We start from the raw sequence: 17,996 nt of genomic DNA on the forward strand, positions 1-17,996 counted from the left end.
TTTACCGCGGCCCGCTGGGGGTGGGGAGTGGCAGCTATACAATTAAATTAAAATTAATAATTTTCATTTAATTGTATTTAAGCATGCCTTTTTAACTCACTACAACGCTAAATCAATGAGAACCCTGAGCTTGTTTCTTTGCAACGAGACGGTTCCATCTGGGGTAATAGGAGACAATGACACCCGAAGTGTGTTGCTTATGTCCAGTTTATTCCGTTGTATTGTTTTGGTTGCCGTCACTGCAGAAAACCCCGCTTCACACAGATAGCATGTCGGAAATGGCAATAGGGATTTAAGTGCTGTGGTGACAATCTCAGGGTATTCCGCCATTACTTTAATCCAGAACACCGGCAGAGTTTCTAACTTTCTAACGACGTCTGTTTCGTACTCATTTTTGCTAATTTGTGGGTTAAATTTGAGCAAACACAATATACACGTACACCAAGCACTGTTAAACATGAGAAAGTACCGGTGAACAGAGAGAAGAGCGATACACACCTTCTCTCCACCAAAGCTACAACGCCACTGCCGCTTGCAGCCGCTCAGCTCCAGACGTCACCTAAACCTGACCCGATATCATGATATTTTGCGCATGCGCGGTATTGGTGCGGCTTTAGGTGACGTCTCTCAGCTCCCGGTTAACCTCTCGTCCATGGAAAGTCGCACAAACCCGAGAGAAATACACCACAGTAAATAAAATGGAAATAATTTAATGTTCCTTGGGCGGCCCGGTACCATTTGGTCCACGGACCGGTACCGGTCCGCACCCCGGGGGTTGGGGACCACTGGCCTACGCCATCTTTATGTAAAGCAACAATTCTTTTTTCAGATCCTCGAAGAGTTCTTTGCCACGAGGTGCCATGTTGAACTTCCAGTGACCAGTATGAGAGCGTGAGAGCGATAACACCGAAATTAACACACCTGCTCCCCATTCACACCTGAGACCTTGTAACACTAACGAGTCACATGACACCAGGGAGAAAATGGCTAATTGGACCCAATTTGGACATTTTCACTTAGAGGTGTACTCACTTTTGTGGCCAGCGGTTTAGATATTAATGGCTGGGTGTTGAGTTATTTTGAGGGGACAGCAAATTTACACTGTTATTCAAGCTCTACACTCACTACTTTACATTTTAGCTACGTAAGTGTCATTTCTTCAGTGTTGTCACATGAAAAGACGGAATAAAATATTTATAAAAATGTGAGGGGTGTACTAACTTCTGTGAGATACTGTAGATGATAAGATACCTGCTATTTTACAGTCACATATTTAAATATGCATTATATATTAAAATATCATTCAATTAAAGTAGCAATACTATGCTTTGTATTTATTTCTTTATTGCTTGACATATTCCTTTAAGCACTGCTGTTATTGTTACTGCATAATACCACAATATACACAAATGTTAAGTGTGTACTTAATTAAATCCTATGCTTCCAGCAGGTGCTGCCTGTCATGGTCTATTATTAACAGATCACTTCCTTGATTAAAATATTGACTGTAACTTGGATTGGCATGTTAACAACCCTGTCCCTGACTACTCCAATGCCCTGAGGTCTGAATTATATGTTCTTCTCTTAATGGAGCAGCTACAGTATATATCGACAATGATTGACAGATGAAAAAATGAATATAAGAATAGGGTTGTTAGCGCTCTTTGTGAGAGGTGATCAGCAGCCCTATGACATTACCTGAATAGAAGTTCTGGTGAAAATCATAGCCCTAACTTTCTCATATTTCTAGCTGTCATGAGTTATGCTACAGCATACAGCGACTTACAGAGACCGTTCGTTTTGAATGCCGACTTCCAGCGACATGAGTGACAGCAACCATGTAGGCGACAAAGTTGAGAAAAGTTTAACTTAACACAAATATGGAGCAAAGTGGTGTAACAACTACCAATGGAAGTTTTTACAATGCCTAATTATACACAATTATACACAAACTGAATATTATACCGGGGGCACGGTGACTTAGTGGTTAGCACGTTCGCCTCACACCTCCAGGGTCGGGGTTCGATTCCAGCCTCCACCTTGTGTGTGTGGAGTTTGCATGTTCTCCCCGTGCCTCGGGGGTTTCCTCCAGGTACTCCGGTTTCCTCCCCCGGTCCAAAGACATGCATGGTAGTTTGATTGGGATCTCTGGAAAATTGTCCGTAGTGTGTGAATGAGAGTGTGTGTGTGTTGGCACGCCGTCCAGGGTGTATCCTGCCTTGATGCCCAATGACGCCTGAAATAGGCACAGGCTCCCCGTGACCCGAGGTAGTTCGGATAAGCGGTAGAAGATGAATGAATGAATGAATATTATACACAAATGCCTACAGTAATTATACAGACAATTATACAGAAACGCCTAACCTCCCTCCAGAATGTTTAATTTTTGAGCCAAGAAAACTGATTTGTTGTTTGTGAAGTGGAATGCTAATTGCATCCCCACACGGATAAGCGTTGTTACCATGGCAACCAGTAGTCGGAACGGCTACTGGCAACTTTATAGTACAGCCACTGGAAGTGTGTACATAGCACAAACTGAAACAATTGGGGGCCAATAATTTATCAGCAAGTTGGGTGGAAAAAAATAGGCAGGGAAGATATTTTGAGCTGAAAGAATCTCATGATTAAGTCACCAAAGTCATCAGTCTGAAGAAAAGGCATCTCTAGCAGACGTTCTTATACTAGATCATTTTAGTTACAAAATTATTGCTTTTAGACTACCCCATCTATAAATCATCATTAATAATTAAAATATATGGGTACACAATTGCCCTTGAGGTGCCTGCATGATTTATCAATATGGAATCTCAAGATCACTAAGCCCAGCAAATCAGGTGTTTCTACTGCACTAAAACAAATGCTGATTTTAATAGACTTTACCTTCAAACTATGGACTGATTTCTTTCTTTTTATTTTTTAACTAAAATACATACTGTGAGTAACTACAGTAAGTGATACAAAATAATCAGGGATGTGACGGTGGGATGCCGTGAAATATACTCACAAGCCTTATGATGACATGTAAGTTTTGTTTTGTGAATCAGCATCACACCATCGATAATGACCGATATTAATGCTTTAATTTCCGTCACTAAATATTTTGCATACCTCACGGATAAACAGTTTCAGATTTGGTACAAAGTGTTATCTCATGAGCCGTATGATCAGTAGAGGTTGGTTGTTCTGCGAGAGCTCGTCATTCTTACCCCACACACCTAAAGTCCCTACTCAGCCTGCCTCATGATACTGTAGCTGGTCAGTGCCATCTGTCTCTATCACCAAAATGCTACGTCTCAGTCCTTACAACTGTCCCTGCCATCCATCATTAACAAACATGGGGATCTGCGAAAATCACATTGAAGTGTAATATGAGCTTCCAGTGAGAAAGATAGAGAAATGGATAAGAAGTGTTTCTCATGCTGGTCTCACAAGACTCTAAGATTCATATAAAGATTTCTCCACTCTCCACAACACCATTAAAGCAGGAGAAGGCAAAAAAGAAGAATTATTTTTAGCGGATGCAGCCCAGTTGGCACGACTAAGAGCTGACACATTCCTCGACTGTTGTTTCCACCTGCCGAGGTGCTAAACCTAACTGCATGAAGACAGAGATGTGACACACACACATACACACATACACACACACACATGCAGAGTACATGACATTTTCTTAACACCACTCTGCAAAGCAATTGCGTCCACAGACAGAACTAAAAAAAAGGAAAAGACAGAGTTCCAGTACAGTGTATACAGTGAAAGAGAGACTTAAAGTTTGACTTACTCAGTTTGACATTCATGTCAAATCCAAACAGGCATCGATCACACAGTGGAGTAATCACTGTTCAGCATCAGTACAGACTCAACAAGCCCAGCACGATTGTAGGAGGCACTGCACACTCAGCCTATACCATGTCAGACAGAGATTAGGGGGTGAGAAATATGGACTGGACAGGAAGGCTGCAGAATAAGAAATACTGGGGGTGAAAAGATTTTATGTGTCTTAATTAAAGGACAAACATTAAAGAAAGACGAATACTGTTTTTTTTTGGTGCAAAAAAAAGGAAAGAACAAGCAAAGGAAAAAATTCGTACTAAACCTATTCACAAAAGAAACCCACCACATACACCCACCCTGATCGACAAAGCATCCCCCTGAGATGGAGGAGGAAAACCAGCAGGAAGATGCCACTTTGCATTAAACGGTAGGAGGCAAGAGGATGGAGACACTGACGGACTTTCAAGGACACCCACTCATTCAGGATGATTAGTGACTATCGGACCTGAGCCACAACATTGAGTCTTTTATAAAATGTCAACTATTACATTTTTTTTGTCCTACAATGGCCTTTTATGACTCTTGCACTCTAGCATTCAAAGGTTAAAATAATAGCCATAGGTCATAGTTAAGACATGGTTAGTGTCTGAAGTTTGCTTCTGTAGATTTGCACTGAAACTGCGATAAACAACTGATACTCATTAGCGTCATGCAAGCCCCTTTATCCTAGTTAGGCTCAGAAACACTGCGCATGAGCCCATAATACACCCTGGATTCTATGCCAAGCACAAACACCTACACATTTAAACAACTATTCACACCTACAGTAGAAGCAATTGAGTGCTGAGCTGAGAGGAAACTGATGGAAACCTATAGAGGCACAGTAAGAATATGAAAAAGTCCACATAGACAGTAAGGTGAGCTCAGGATCAGCTCAGAGACCCCAGATGCTACCCACTGTGCCACCATGCTTCCTTTTATTTCTGTACCACTTTAAACTATAATGAGGCTATGTAGATAACCAGTAAAGCTTATAAGTCAAATCAGGCTCATACACTACTTTCCATCTTATTTGTACAATGTTCTATAAAAAAAAAAAATTGTCAATTGGCTAACAATTAAATGATTAAATGATTCTCTAAGGGTTCCAAATGAGACCATTTTGATTTCCTTTCTCACTGCACTCACTTTATTTCCCATTTGTTAACTCGTACTGTAGCTTCTCATAGTACTTCCTGGGTTTGACTCTTGATTCTCCTTGTTTACAAGAATTTTTTCTCTATTTTAATGTTGTCGGCTTGAGCTCTGACCCCACACTATGAACATGGTGATGATTAATAGATTACTCTAAACAACAGACATTTTAATAAACATACGGTCTTCAGTAAGCAAGTAAGAAGGACAGAGTTCTTGAGAAGGCAAACAATACCACAGAGTTGCATATGGGAGAAAAGCAAGACATTTAGAATCTGAGAAATGAGGGAATATTGATCAACTGCACAAGCATTGGGGATACTTAATACAACAATTTGTAATGTTTAAAAGAACAAAAAAACAAACAAACACTGGTGTACTAACAATCAGATATCGATCAGTTTGGCTAAGGACACAACAGCAATGATATCAGTCAGTGATATCAACAACAACTCCCACTGGGCATTGTGAAATTATCACAATCCATCATTTGTAGAAGACTTACAAAGGAGAAACACAGAGACAATACTGCAAGATGTAATCATCTCATTAGCAGTAAGAATTGTAAGGCCAGTTTAGAGAAAGAATTAGAGACCGCAAAAGTTCTGGAACCAAGAAAACATCCAACATCTAAGCGATGGAATGCCAAAGTGTACAGAAAGAAAGGATTTGCTCATGATCCAAAACATACAAGCTTATAGATCAAGTAAAGTGGAGGTAGTGTCATGGCTTGGGCTTGCATGACTGCTTCAGGAATGGATTCCACTATTTTTATTGATACTACCATTATTGATAATGTACCTCTTGATGATAGCAGCCGAATGATTTCAGAAATCTACAGAAATGCAACAGAATTGCATCCAATCTAATTGGTTGGACTTTCATCAAGCAACATTAACATGGCCCAAAACACACTAGCAAAACAACAAAGGACTTCATTAGGGGAAAGTGGAAGGGTTTATACTGATCACCAACCTTGAGTGGTCTGCCACCAAAAGTGGCATGTTCTAAATTGTTAACAAACCTAGATAGGACTGTATGTCAATTGTTACGATTTAATCCTTCGACCAAACCGACTACAAAGCTAAAATGGTTGATCATGTGATCAGTTCTATACATGTTGGAATAGTCAGGCTGTTGCACAGCAGAAGTGGGAGAGGCAGTGATGGAGATCAGAAAGAGTCTCTGCATATCAATGCAGCTCCTCTCCTCAGCCCAGAGCTGCAGTGCACCAAAAACTCAGGATGCAGAAAAAGCACACAGACGCTAAGCAAACTTCCATAAAGAGCTATCGATCTTCTCAGTCTGTGTGCAGTTGAAGGACTCTGTGAGAAAACTTTATGACATATGCAATATTGAAGTGTAGACAGCTTCAAATCAAGTTTTATAGCTGCAGATGTACATTACATTGATTGAGAGTCACCTGCATGTCCTGGTTTTCAAAGCTAAATATTCTGAAGCAACGATCTACCTTTGAGAAATGTACAAATGTGACATACTGCTAGCTTTTGAGAAAATGTGCTAATCAACATTTTGGCACATTGCATGAATCATAAAAATGTAGTCCAATGATAAAAGTTTAAAAGGCCCTTTTAGAAAGTGTTTGAAAAAATATCGAGGATGGAAACAAATCTACAAAAGTACCAAACATCTACAAGTGAGCCAACAACAAGATCTGAGATAGTAAACATAAAAATCTCTTCATCAGCATTGTCTATTCTGGAGGCACTTGACCCTTGACCTGAGTAATTTAGCAGGAAATATTCTCCTCTTCAGGTCGATGACATCTCAAGGTCCCTGGAGTCGTTACCTGATGATGAACGACTTCTGCGGCACAAGGACAAGCATAAACTGGGATCTTATTGCTCATCTGTCATCTCAATCTTCTCAAATAAACATACAGATTTTGGCTTCATGCGGTGTGCTACAATAAACTGGTTTAACTCTAGAGCTGAACCGAGCTATGCACCGTAAAGCCCTTAATATAAAAGTAAAGCTAGAGAAAAGCTCTACTAATATCAATTCTGCTTTTTTATTATAGCAGATATTTACAAAAATATTTCAATTCTTGTTTTACATAATGCTCCTTTCTTAAAAGCTACAAAATCTTGAGCTTTTGGTGTATGACATATGGTGTAGTTTTCTGTATATAAATAAAATAATAATAATAATAATAATAATAATAATAATAATAATAATAATAATAATAATAATAATAATAATAATAAACGGCAGTCGGGTCATAAGTCCCTGAGTTGTTTATATTATAATTGGGGAGAGGTTGGGAGTGAAGACTGCAGTATCAGGATGCTGCTTGTATTTTTCTTTCCCCCTCCCTCCATTCCTTCCCTCGCTCTGACCTTGCAGCTGAAGGCAGACATGCTGTAGAGGGAGGAAGTGAGCAACCTTACCGCTACTCACTTTATCAGAAAATCATCTCCAGAGAATGACAGGGAACCTGTGCTGCCATTGCATGACAGGTTCCCATCACACACAAACAAGCTTCACCTCTAGCCAATGATTGAAAGGTTTGTCTAAAAACTTTGTCTCCACAGAACTCTCTACACAGTTAGCTAGTTTTTAGGCAGCGTAGCTTCTGCAACTTATACAGTGTATACTACCACATTATGTCTTCCTGTAACCTGCTGTTGTTCCAACTGATACTGTAAATCTAACACCCGTTTCAAATCCAAATACTAATTCAAGTCATTTATCTTTAAATTTATTGCTGAATGGGAAGGAAAAACAAACCTAGCAGTTAAAAGCATATTCACTGAAGCTCTAGGATGTCATACATTGTCTCCAATTCAAATGTGTTACACTGTTTAATTTCTATAATTCAACTTCATCCAAATTATGAAATACTGTACATACTAACTCAGTATACACTATTCGCCCAATTATATTTTTATTTTATTTGTTCATACTGGTGTTCATTTGATAAGCTGAACTTCACTGATGTTCTGAATCTGTAATATTAACATCAATTTGCTCCTCTTGCAGCAAACTACAGCTCTAATTAATATCTTCCTAAGGTCTGGGTTTTAAAGTTTCAGAAATGTGTTGTTTTCTTTACATGCTGATGTTACAACAGCATGCATTTTTATGCTCTGTAAATTTTAAGCTCTTTTTTTTTCCACAAGTTTCAGAATGACATTAGCAACATTACTGCCTCAGTTCCTTTTGACTTCTCAGTAATCTGTGGCAATAAAAACTACTAAAAGCCTTTTGTGATTTATACTCAAACAACTTTTATGACCAGCAAAAATTCCCACAGATTTCAACATAGCAACACAGTGCAAATCCTGATGTGTGGGAAAAGCAAGAGCATCAAGGCTCTGCAGCAGAAAACGTCTACCTATTAGTGTCTTAGCACGCCTCATTTCCCAAAGTCTCCTGTGCAAACCTGACAGTGAGGCTAATTCTATCCCTACGAAAGCCAGTTATTTGCAATGATCACAATGCAGGTGGCTGGCTGCATTTCCATGTAAAACCTGGCAGCCAAAATACAGGCATTGTATTCGGCTACATTTGCGCCGCTAATTGTATCTTGACTGACGAGTGACCAGAACAATTCTGATCTTCACCCACTCTGAAACAAGAGAAATAAGTGACTATTCACTGAACGGTGTATTTTATTTCATGATGCATCACTGACACTAAAACAGCTGATTGCATTTAACAAACTGTTCCAGACAGAACACAATCTACAACAGTCCCCTCCGAATGTATTGGAACAGTCAGACCAATTCTGTTGTTTTTGTACTGAAGACATTTGTGTTTGAGATCAAAACCTTAATATGAGACTAGAGACCAAAATGTCAGCAGAATGAGCAGACATGTAAGCCCAAGCCATCAGTCTGCACTTAACTGATGAGATTATATGTTTTAGATCATGAGCATATCCTTTCTTTCTCTTTTCTTCACACTTTTGCTTTTCTATCTCTTTTGGTAACATTTAATCTAGGTTCCAGGACGTTGGTGGATTATCTTGATTTTTTTTTCCGACTTCCAATCTGGCCCTCTGGGCAACAAGCTACACCTTGCAGTCACATATTCCAATATTGTTCATTACTTAAAAAATGAGTGTGTTCAAACAAAAGGTACCATGATACTAAGTTGCTTAGCAATGTATATGTTATTCAGTGTGCAGCAAAAACAAAAGCATTAGCCTTGTGTTTCATTGCTCCATGTTAATAAAGATACACAATTAAGTGTACTTTTAAAAGCCCTTGTATGCTCGAAATGACAAATCAGTGCCATACTGATCATTAAATCATTTCACAGACCCCCACAGCACCTTCATTCAAACAATGAGCTCAACCTATCTCAACTATGATACATTTGTGTATGTGCTAAATTGTGATTGCAATATTAAATGCACAGCCCATTAAAACATGTATATGCTCTCACAGAACACTTTAATAGGACACCTAGACACCTGTGTATTCATGTTTTATATGTAATATAATCATGCAGACATTGACAAAGCGCTTTAGTTTATGCTCACCTCAGACGTGAGAATTGGGAGAAAATGTGATTTGGATATTTTAGAAAAGGTTCATTCAATTCAGTTCAATTTTATTTCTGTAATGCTTTTAACAATGGACAATGTCACAAAGCAGCTTAACATAGAAAATATATAGTTTTTATAATACATCCCAGTTATAATGTAACAGAAAAACACCCACAGAAGCATGTTCTTAAGTATAATTAACATAAAAAAAACTGTTTGCGTGACTTTGGTTTAAAAATGTAAACATTTAATTCATGGTGTCATTATAATTTATCTAACTTTCAACTCTTACATTTCTAACTAGCTAGATGTCATATGTCTTTGGTGTCCATGTGCTTTCCGTGTGAGGTATCCGAGTGTAACTGATTTATAAGGAGTGCTACTATTATATCCTGAGTGGGTCCTAATTAGCTGATTATCTATCAGAGGCTCTCAGTAATCTTTTTTGATTTCATGGGATTCGAGACAGGTTGCCGAGGTCAAAATGATGGCCAGAGTTAATTCTCAAGATATATATGTTCTTCTTAAAAGTGAGGACATATCAGGTAACAAGCACAATTTATTATTTCCCATATGATAGAAGAAAAACAGGCAGACAGATGATCTGTTCTCCCAATTGGTCAAATTGAAACGATCTCAATATGGTTAGTTTTTGATTAAAGGTTGTAAGGTTATGAGTGATATTGGTACCTCTCTTATTACACTGATGCCATTAAGTAGAGGTGAGTATTGCGGATTTGCTTAATGTTAGATGAGGTGGGAAAACTCATCCGCAGGCTGAAACACAAGCTAAAACCCATACCACAAGCATTTAACCTGAAAGTCCATCCAGCACTCAGAATCCCTGCCTGCTTGAATTTTGCCCAGGATTTCATGTATTGATTTTTAGTCAATGCTGAGAAAAGACATCCCACTGGGCAACTCTTGGTTATGACTGGAAAGGAAAACTTATTAGGGTTATTTTATGTCACCCTCTATATTATCTAAAACCAGTTTAAACCAGATGTTTCTTCTCAGTCCTTGCACAACTGGACAACCTGGCACCACTTGCATGACAAATTGGGTGTGTGTATATATATATATATATATATATATATATATATATATATATATATATATATATATATATATATATACACTCATAATTTGGAATACATTTTGAGACAACATCTAAAAACTCGTCTTTTTTGGCAGGGAGCATGTAGTAGGGTTCATTTTAAAGCTTAAACAGATAGGAAAAACCTTACACTTATATAGCCTGCTCTTACCATTTAACCAGGTTCTCTTGTACGAAATCCAGTACAAATAGACCAACAAGCATACAGTATTTAATTGCACCAATGCAACATTATTTTCTTTTCACATTATACAGTCTGAAATTTGTCTGTTTCAGTCTACAGCCAGTAGCTGCGTAGGAAAGGTAAATAATGTGGATTAGAAGAAAATCATGTAGCAGTCACCAGTCAAACCCTCCCCTCTGCTTTTCCATTTAAATTCACACTAAACTTAGAAGCTTTTACAGCAGCACTGTAAATTTTGTATGCGTAATGTTTATAAGACATTCTAAATCATGCTACTGCAAAACAAGATGCTTCACCAAATAGCTAAAGTAAATAAGGGCTTTCAAAGATTCACAAATTTCTAGAATATGCATGTTTGACACACTCCACCGATGGGAGATTTAGAGCTTGGAAAAAAAGTGTGTGTGTGTGTGTGTGTGTGTGTGTGTGTGTGTGTGTGTGGTGGTGGGGGGGGGATTCTAGTTGCTAAGCAACAGGGTGGCCCGAGCGAGCAGTATGAACGATGTTTGTGACTGAGCGCGAAAAGAGCTTGAACAGCACTCCAACCCTCGAAATGGTACACTGAGCTAATAATTAATACAAATTCACATGAAGATCATGAGCTTAGTGCCCCTGATTTCTACAGTTCTGCCTTACACAGAGGACCAGAAAACAAAGGGCAAAACCATGGTAACATCACTTCAATCACATCTAGATATTTCTTCTTTTCATTCTATAGTCCTGTTTATATCCTAGTCACTAGTATTTGGGGAAACAATACTTGTTATTGTAGGTCATTCTTACAAGTAATGGTTAAAAATTGTTAACATACTGTAATGTCTGGTTTGAAAAAGTTTATCTGCATTACAAAGACAAAAAAGAGAAAGTCATACCATTTCCTGAATAACTACCTACATACTATTCATTTCAAATTTCCTTCCAAATATCCATCCAAATTAACATAATTGGTGAAGATTCCTTTGTATATAGGAAAAAGGTTTCATGGTCTCTAGGAATCTCTCTTTTCTATTTTTGAAACCAAGCACTGGATGAGACTGGATCTAATGCAATAACATACAGATGACATTTACTTGGACTTGGTCAGAATGAAAAACTATTCTTCAAGAAAATTATTCAAAGAGTAATTAGCACGTGTCCCTAGATAATCGTGGCCACAAGCCATACAACCCCAGGCCTATAATCAATAACATTAAACAATAGAATAAACAAACATACATCTAGAAAACTCATCCCACACTAATAGTACTTTAGTGTTAATATTGAGAATCACTGGCATGTACACTTTACCTTAGCCACAGGGAATGGGTCTTGTTTTACATCCTGTGAGGGGTATCTTCGCTCACGTTTGGGTCTTTTGCCAGTGGCCTGCTGGGAATTTGGGTGAATGCAATGTAAAATCTTTCCTGTTCTTGGGATGTCCCTCTTCACAGTAGTTCCCCTTTCAGCTCTTGGTTTTTTTGCAGCTCCTCCTTCTCCTTCCTTTTAGATGTTTACTATGAGTCCTGATTGCAACATCTTCCACAACTGTTTTCTTCTGCATATCTATAAATACTACACTGATGTTCATTCACTATTTCTTGCTTATCTGCCTGGATTTAAAAAGTCCAACAGTATCTTAGCATGTGTTTTTTTGCCACTCTGCATTTGAAACTACAGTAGGAGTAAAATTGTTCTCCTAGAATACAATTGTTGCTATTTTTGGTTTCTGACTGCATCATTCACTGCTACTAGGTGCTGGATTGTCTCAGGGGCATATCTACACTGAGTTGCCAGGTAATTAGGCACACCTCTTTTGTGCCTGCACTCACTGGTCATTTTATTAGGTATACTTACTGTACTACACATGTGCATTTTATATGTAGTGTGCATAACAAAATATGGGACAGAAATGACACTTCTGTCAGTCATGCCAACACCCTGTCCATCAGTGTACCGGAAACAACCCAGAACTACTGCTGACCAGCTTTTTAACCACAGCGTAATATAATATTCTATCAACATTTCTGAGGATGAGAAATTTCAGAGCAGAGTCAGAGCCAGAGTTAAGTGGGAGCCATACACACTGCCTGGATCAAGAGAGTGTCATCATACAAATAATATCTGGCTGGTAGTTATCCTGTGGTGGTTCTATGGTGATATCTTTCCATCAATGGACAGGTTAGAGAGGGGAGGACAAATTGTGTAAATGACACAAAAATTTCAAGTGCCAAATTACATAAAATGCCTAGCTTACAAATGTCAAGATAAACAACATGACTGAATGGTGACAACAGATACGTTTTCATTCTTTAACCATTAACAGTTAGCTTACAGCTAAAAATAAAGAGTGTACGTAAAAGTATGTTATGCGTACTGAATTAATTTATCCTTTACTTTTTTTGCCATGTCACTAATCAGGCCACAGAGAGTAAATTAATTGAAAACTCTACAAAAATATAGTGAGACCTCGCATCTTACTGAGCTATTGATTCACACCAGTTAATTTTCCCATTAATAATAACAAATTTTTTAAATATGTATGTGTGTATCGGATAAGCGGTAGAAAATGAGTGAGTGAGTGAGCGAGTGAGTGAGTGAGTGAGTGTATGTGTGTATTTGTAAAAGTCAATATTCATTATTTATTTAGTTTTTAATAACTGTACAGTTCTATAATACTAACTATCATGTAACCTTGAAAAAAGCTATATGCCTGTTACACTGGTTATATTTAGGACACCTGGACATCTGATTTATCTATTACTAAATGAGCACCAGTGCACTTTCATTATGTAAATGTCATGTAAGTCAGGATGTATTCACTAGACCCCATCAAACAGCTTTACTGTACTGCTAAGCACACTCATGATAATGAGCTTTGTGTGACCATTCTCCACTAGGCATGAGCTTGCATTTCTTACATAATATATGGCAAAATATTTGACATTCTCTGTTTTATAATCAGGATTCAACATTTTATCACTATACCAGCATGACAGTCATTTCGGAAAGCGTTTGTTGTACTAGTCTGTACTATTTAAAATGCAGCATAATGACAGCAGTCTTAGAGCAGTCTTATTTGCTAGAGAGATGAAAATTGTGATGATTTGGGTACTTTTAGACACATTATTATAAACCATGAAAAAAGATATGTAAATATTGTGATGTGAATATATAATTTTTATACATGCCTGTTCTGCATACAGCTAGTGAGGAATAGGCCTAATAGAGAGGCTTGAAAATAAACTGAAATATGAAGCCTTATTACCTGACACACAGCTTTTAACTGCGCAGTCTGTCTGAGACCAGGAAAATAACTGGTACCAGAGTGTCATTAAAGTGAGAGATCTTGCAAGAAAAGAGTCATGCTGCTACTGAGATAAGAGCTACTCTGACTGCTGCATCGACAAAATAGATCAGGATCATGTCAAGGGCAAAGCGCAGCTTCATCCTTCCACCTTCATAAATACATAAAAGAGTAAAAAATTGCAGTCTGGTTGCGATCCACATCACAAGCACAAGCAGTGTGTTGATGGCTAATGAGGGCTATCAAGCAATAGGTGTGACTACTTAACTGACAAAAGGGGCAAAACCTACTTTACAAGGACTGTTAGACATGGGGCAAAACCTCCTTTACTGAGAGTGTAAACAAGGGCACAATACCTACTTTACTGGCATGTAGACATGGGGGCAACACCTACTATACTGGAACTGTAGGCACCAATGCCATGCTTTCTATACCACAGACTGTAGGTATAGAGTCCACGCCTATTTTACCAAATACTACAGGCACAGAGGCCACACCGTTTTTACAGAGAGTGCAGGCACAGGGGCCACAACTACATTACCAGGTTCTTCAGGCACAGGGGCCACAACGACTTTACCAGGTTCTTCAGGCACGGGGCCACAACTACTTTACCAGGTTCTTCAGGCACAGGGGCCACAACTAATTTACCAGGTTCTTCAGGCACAGGGGCCACAACTACTTTACCAGGTTCTTCAGGCACAGGGGCCACAACTACTTTACCAGGTTCTGCAGGCACAGAGCCCATGTTGCCATCTTCTTTTTTGGGATGTCTGTACCTGGGGGACCTTTTGTCTATAGCTGGGAGATATTTGGTATTTCTTGTGCAGTTATTCCTAAAGTATGACCTTTACTGTTGCATTAGAAGATGAGTAAAGGCATGGGTAATGGGTGATGGTTAATGTATGAGTCATGTTATTTTCAACAACCAGAGCATCCTTGTTTCTGAATGTCAAGCAAATATGAAATGTTATGCAACTTTACCTTGGTCACAATTGTTCATGCTGACCATTTAAAAATCACACTTCATTGCCGTTTTGCTTAGACAGAAATAATTTAAAACTTGTCAACAACACATGCAGAGTGATTAAAGAGCTGAACACGATGACCAGACTCACACGCTTCTTGTTGTTATGGTAACACTGACACTAAACCTCACTCTATGCATGTGCATAACTTTGGCATAATCTAGCATGCATATGAAAAAATTGTGTCCAGTTTAGGATACATATAATCTTTTTATTGGGAATCTGCAATTGGAATAAATTAATTTGGATCGTTGAGAATCTTTTCTTGTAAAGACAATCAGTGTAAATGGCTGTGAAAACGAAAGCAGCTTAATTGCAACTGATTCCTTTAAGAGTTATAATGGACTTAAATTCTTTGTTTACTTTAATAAAAAAAAAACTAGCCATATTAAACATAAATAAGAGACTTATGATTTCATTTGAATATGAAAACCCAAATGGTCCTGACCTAGTTACAACACCTCCACAGCTTTTGTATAATCTAGATCTCTCTCTCACACACACACACAAACGCTGATAAATGGCTATGGTTTACGTGCCTGTTCTGCACTAATATTGTTGCCAGTTATGCAACATATAGTGTTTTAAACCTTTAGATGTACCATTATAATATTTTCATCCAGTACACATAAATGTTATTTGCTTTATTTTTCCTCAAAATACTCGGATTGCAATCAGCAGGTTATTATTTAGGCCTGTTGCCCTAAATACAGCTGATTCTCTGAAAAACATATAATCCACCACCTGGCATCACCATGATGGCTGATAATGCCAGTACTTTTATATTCTACAAAGCCTATCATAAAGCTCAGGAGATCTATGTAGATCAGAAATCTGAGTAGAAATTGAGAAATTATATGTATGTTCATTTACTGGAATGTGACTAGTTAAATACAATTTGTATAAATAGTGAGATTGTTAGTTTTAATTTATTACCATAGAGTTTATGCTTCATTTTTTGCCAGAGAGTGATAAAATAGGTAAATCAACAGGCACATTCAACAGACATATCAGCATATTAGCAGCTGCTAACCATTTTCTAAACTTATGTTGGTATGTTCGTTATGCTGTACTATAAAATAGGGGTTAAAGTTCAAAGCAGATGTATTCAAGGGCCGCAAGAGTGCTGCCAATATTAATTTAACACCAATTGACAAGCCAATATGCAAGGGACAGAGGGCTGTCAAAGTAGGCACTGTGCACAATAACAATAGTTCAAGGCAGAAATGTGAAAATATGTACATTTGTGACAAAAGACAATCAGAAAGTCACGCTCCCCAATCTCTCACTTCTTTCTCTAAACTGTCCTGTAACAGTACCAGTTCTGGTTGTACCTAAATTCCTCAAGCAACAGATCATTTCCTGGTACAGCAATTTTTTCATATATTGCAACTTTGATTTTGCCTTCTTTAACAGTACCTTTACACCCTGCCTTTGGGAGAACAGAGCCAGCCGATCAAGACGATAAGGCGCACTTCATTCTGCCCTCACTCGTGCAACATATCATGTAGAAAACATACAGCAGCCTTCACACAGCTGGTGTGGATTGAAACACTTGTTAAAATAGAAGCTTAACTGCCGTGTGCTGTAAATGGGCTTAAATGAAGACAGAGGATGACATTACATTGCCTCAGAACAACAGTAAGTCAAATCTTCACACATACACTTACAAACCACATGAAAGCAGAGAGCAACCAGCTGCAGTGACTCCAGAAATCACTAGTTTCCATTTTAAATGATGTTTTAAATAATGTACAATGACATGTTTTATTAACAAAAAAAGAAATGCAATTAACTTCACTTAAAGCATGAACATTAGTGGCACTTTCAAGCCACTTCTCACTGGTGGAAAATTTACGATGGTTAATTATGGTACTTAATCACAACTATGAATTTACTGTGGAACAATGGTACCTATGTATATTACATATTTACCCTTGATACTACTTTCGTGTTTTGTGATTAGAAGTCATCGTTTTATTTATTATATTAACATAACAGCACAGAGAAAGTCTTTTCTTTATATATCCCAGCATGTTAGGAGGCTGAGCTCAGACGTATTACGGCATCCCTGTAGCAGTGAAGTTGAGGTTCTTCCTTAAGGACCCAGCAGTGGCATCTTGGCAGAGCTAGAGTTTGAATCACCAAACTTATAATTGCTGAAGCAGAGCCTAAACCATCGAGCCACTGTTATATATGGAGATAAGGATTTGTTCGGATTTGGTTACTGAAACACAGGCTCCCCGTGACCCGAGGTAATTCGGATAAGCGGTAGAAAATGAGTGAGTGAGTGAGTGAGAGTGGTTACTGAAAATGTTTTTACAGCCTCTACAATATGTTATAGTGGAACACAATTAGAACTGGAGAGAACTGAGTGCTGACAGCTGACTACAGTTTGAGTGTAAGTAAAAAACATGGTGAGTTAATGGTGGATGTTAATGGAAGGAAAGGTGTTAAGTCTGTAGAAACTGGTGGTAAAACTGTTTTGAAGTCAGATTTACCAGACTGCCAGATGCAAGTACAGTATGTGAATGCACTGGTGGACAATGGATACTCTTTTGTTTTCCAGCATGAGTGTGCAGCATGAGAAAACAAGTTAAAAGTGCGTGTCAGAGTGCTAACTGTGTATAACTTGTAACTTAAACCACTAAATGCGTTTAAATCAAAAGAATACGTGTTCTGTAAGAAGATTCACTCACAGTTAGAATATTAAGTGATGCAGTTTGCTGGTGAATTGTCTGTGGAAAAAACGCACAAATAAATGGCAAATGCAGGGGTGTCGCGGTGAGACAAAGGCGAGTGAGGATCCAAATGCAGTTCAATCCGTTATTAATTATCAAAGCAAGAAACAGGTAAACAGACGGACAGGCAAAACAGGGCAGAACACTAAGCAAACGGGAAAC

The 17,996-nt window shown here is 38.2% G+C and overlaps 1 protein-coding gene across 8 annotated transcripts in view; it reads right to left on the reverse strand.

Annotated features, from left to right (window-relative positions):
• The window catches only part of atp2b2 (ATPase plasma membrane Ca2+ transporting 2), a 166,163-nt gene that overhangs the window by 113,387 nt on the left and 34,780 nt on the right, over positions 1 to 17,996 (reverse strand). Inside the window, exon 1 of one of the 8 annotated variants that reach the window (XM_060858711.1) lies at positions 3,782 to 3,903. The exons of the other annotated variants lie outside the window; for them this stretch is intronic. The gene's annotated coding sequence lies outside the window, so the exon portion shown is untranslated. Of the gene's footprint in view, positions 1 to 3,781; positions 3,904 to 17,996 lie in introns of those variants that run through there. 8 annotated transcript variants of the gene reach the window in all.

The sequence above is a fragment of the Tachysurus vachellii genome, chromosome 22, assembly GCF_030014155.1.
Source record: "Tachysurus vachellii isolate PV-2020 chromosome 22, HZAU_Pvac_v1, whole genome shotgun sequence".
In the NCBI taxonomy this organism is placed as follows: Eukaryota; Metazoa; Chordata; class Actinopteri; order Siluriformes; family Bagridae; genus Tachysurus; species Tachysurus vachellii.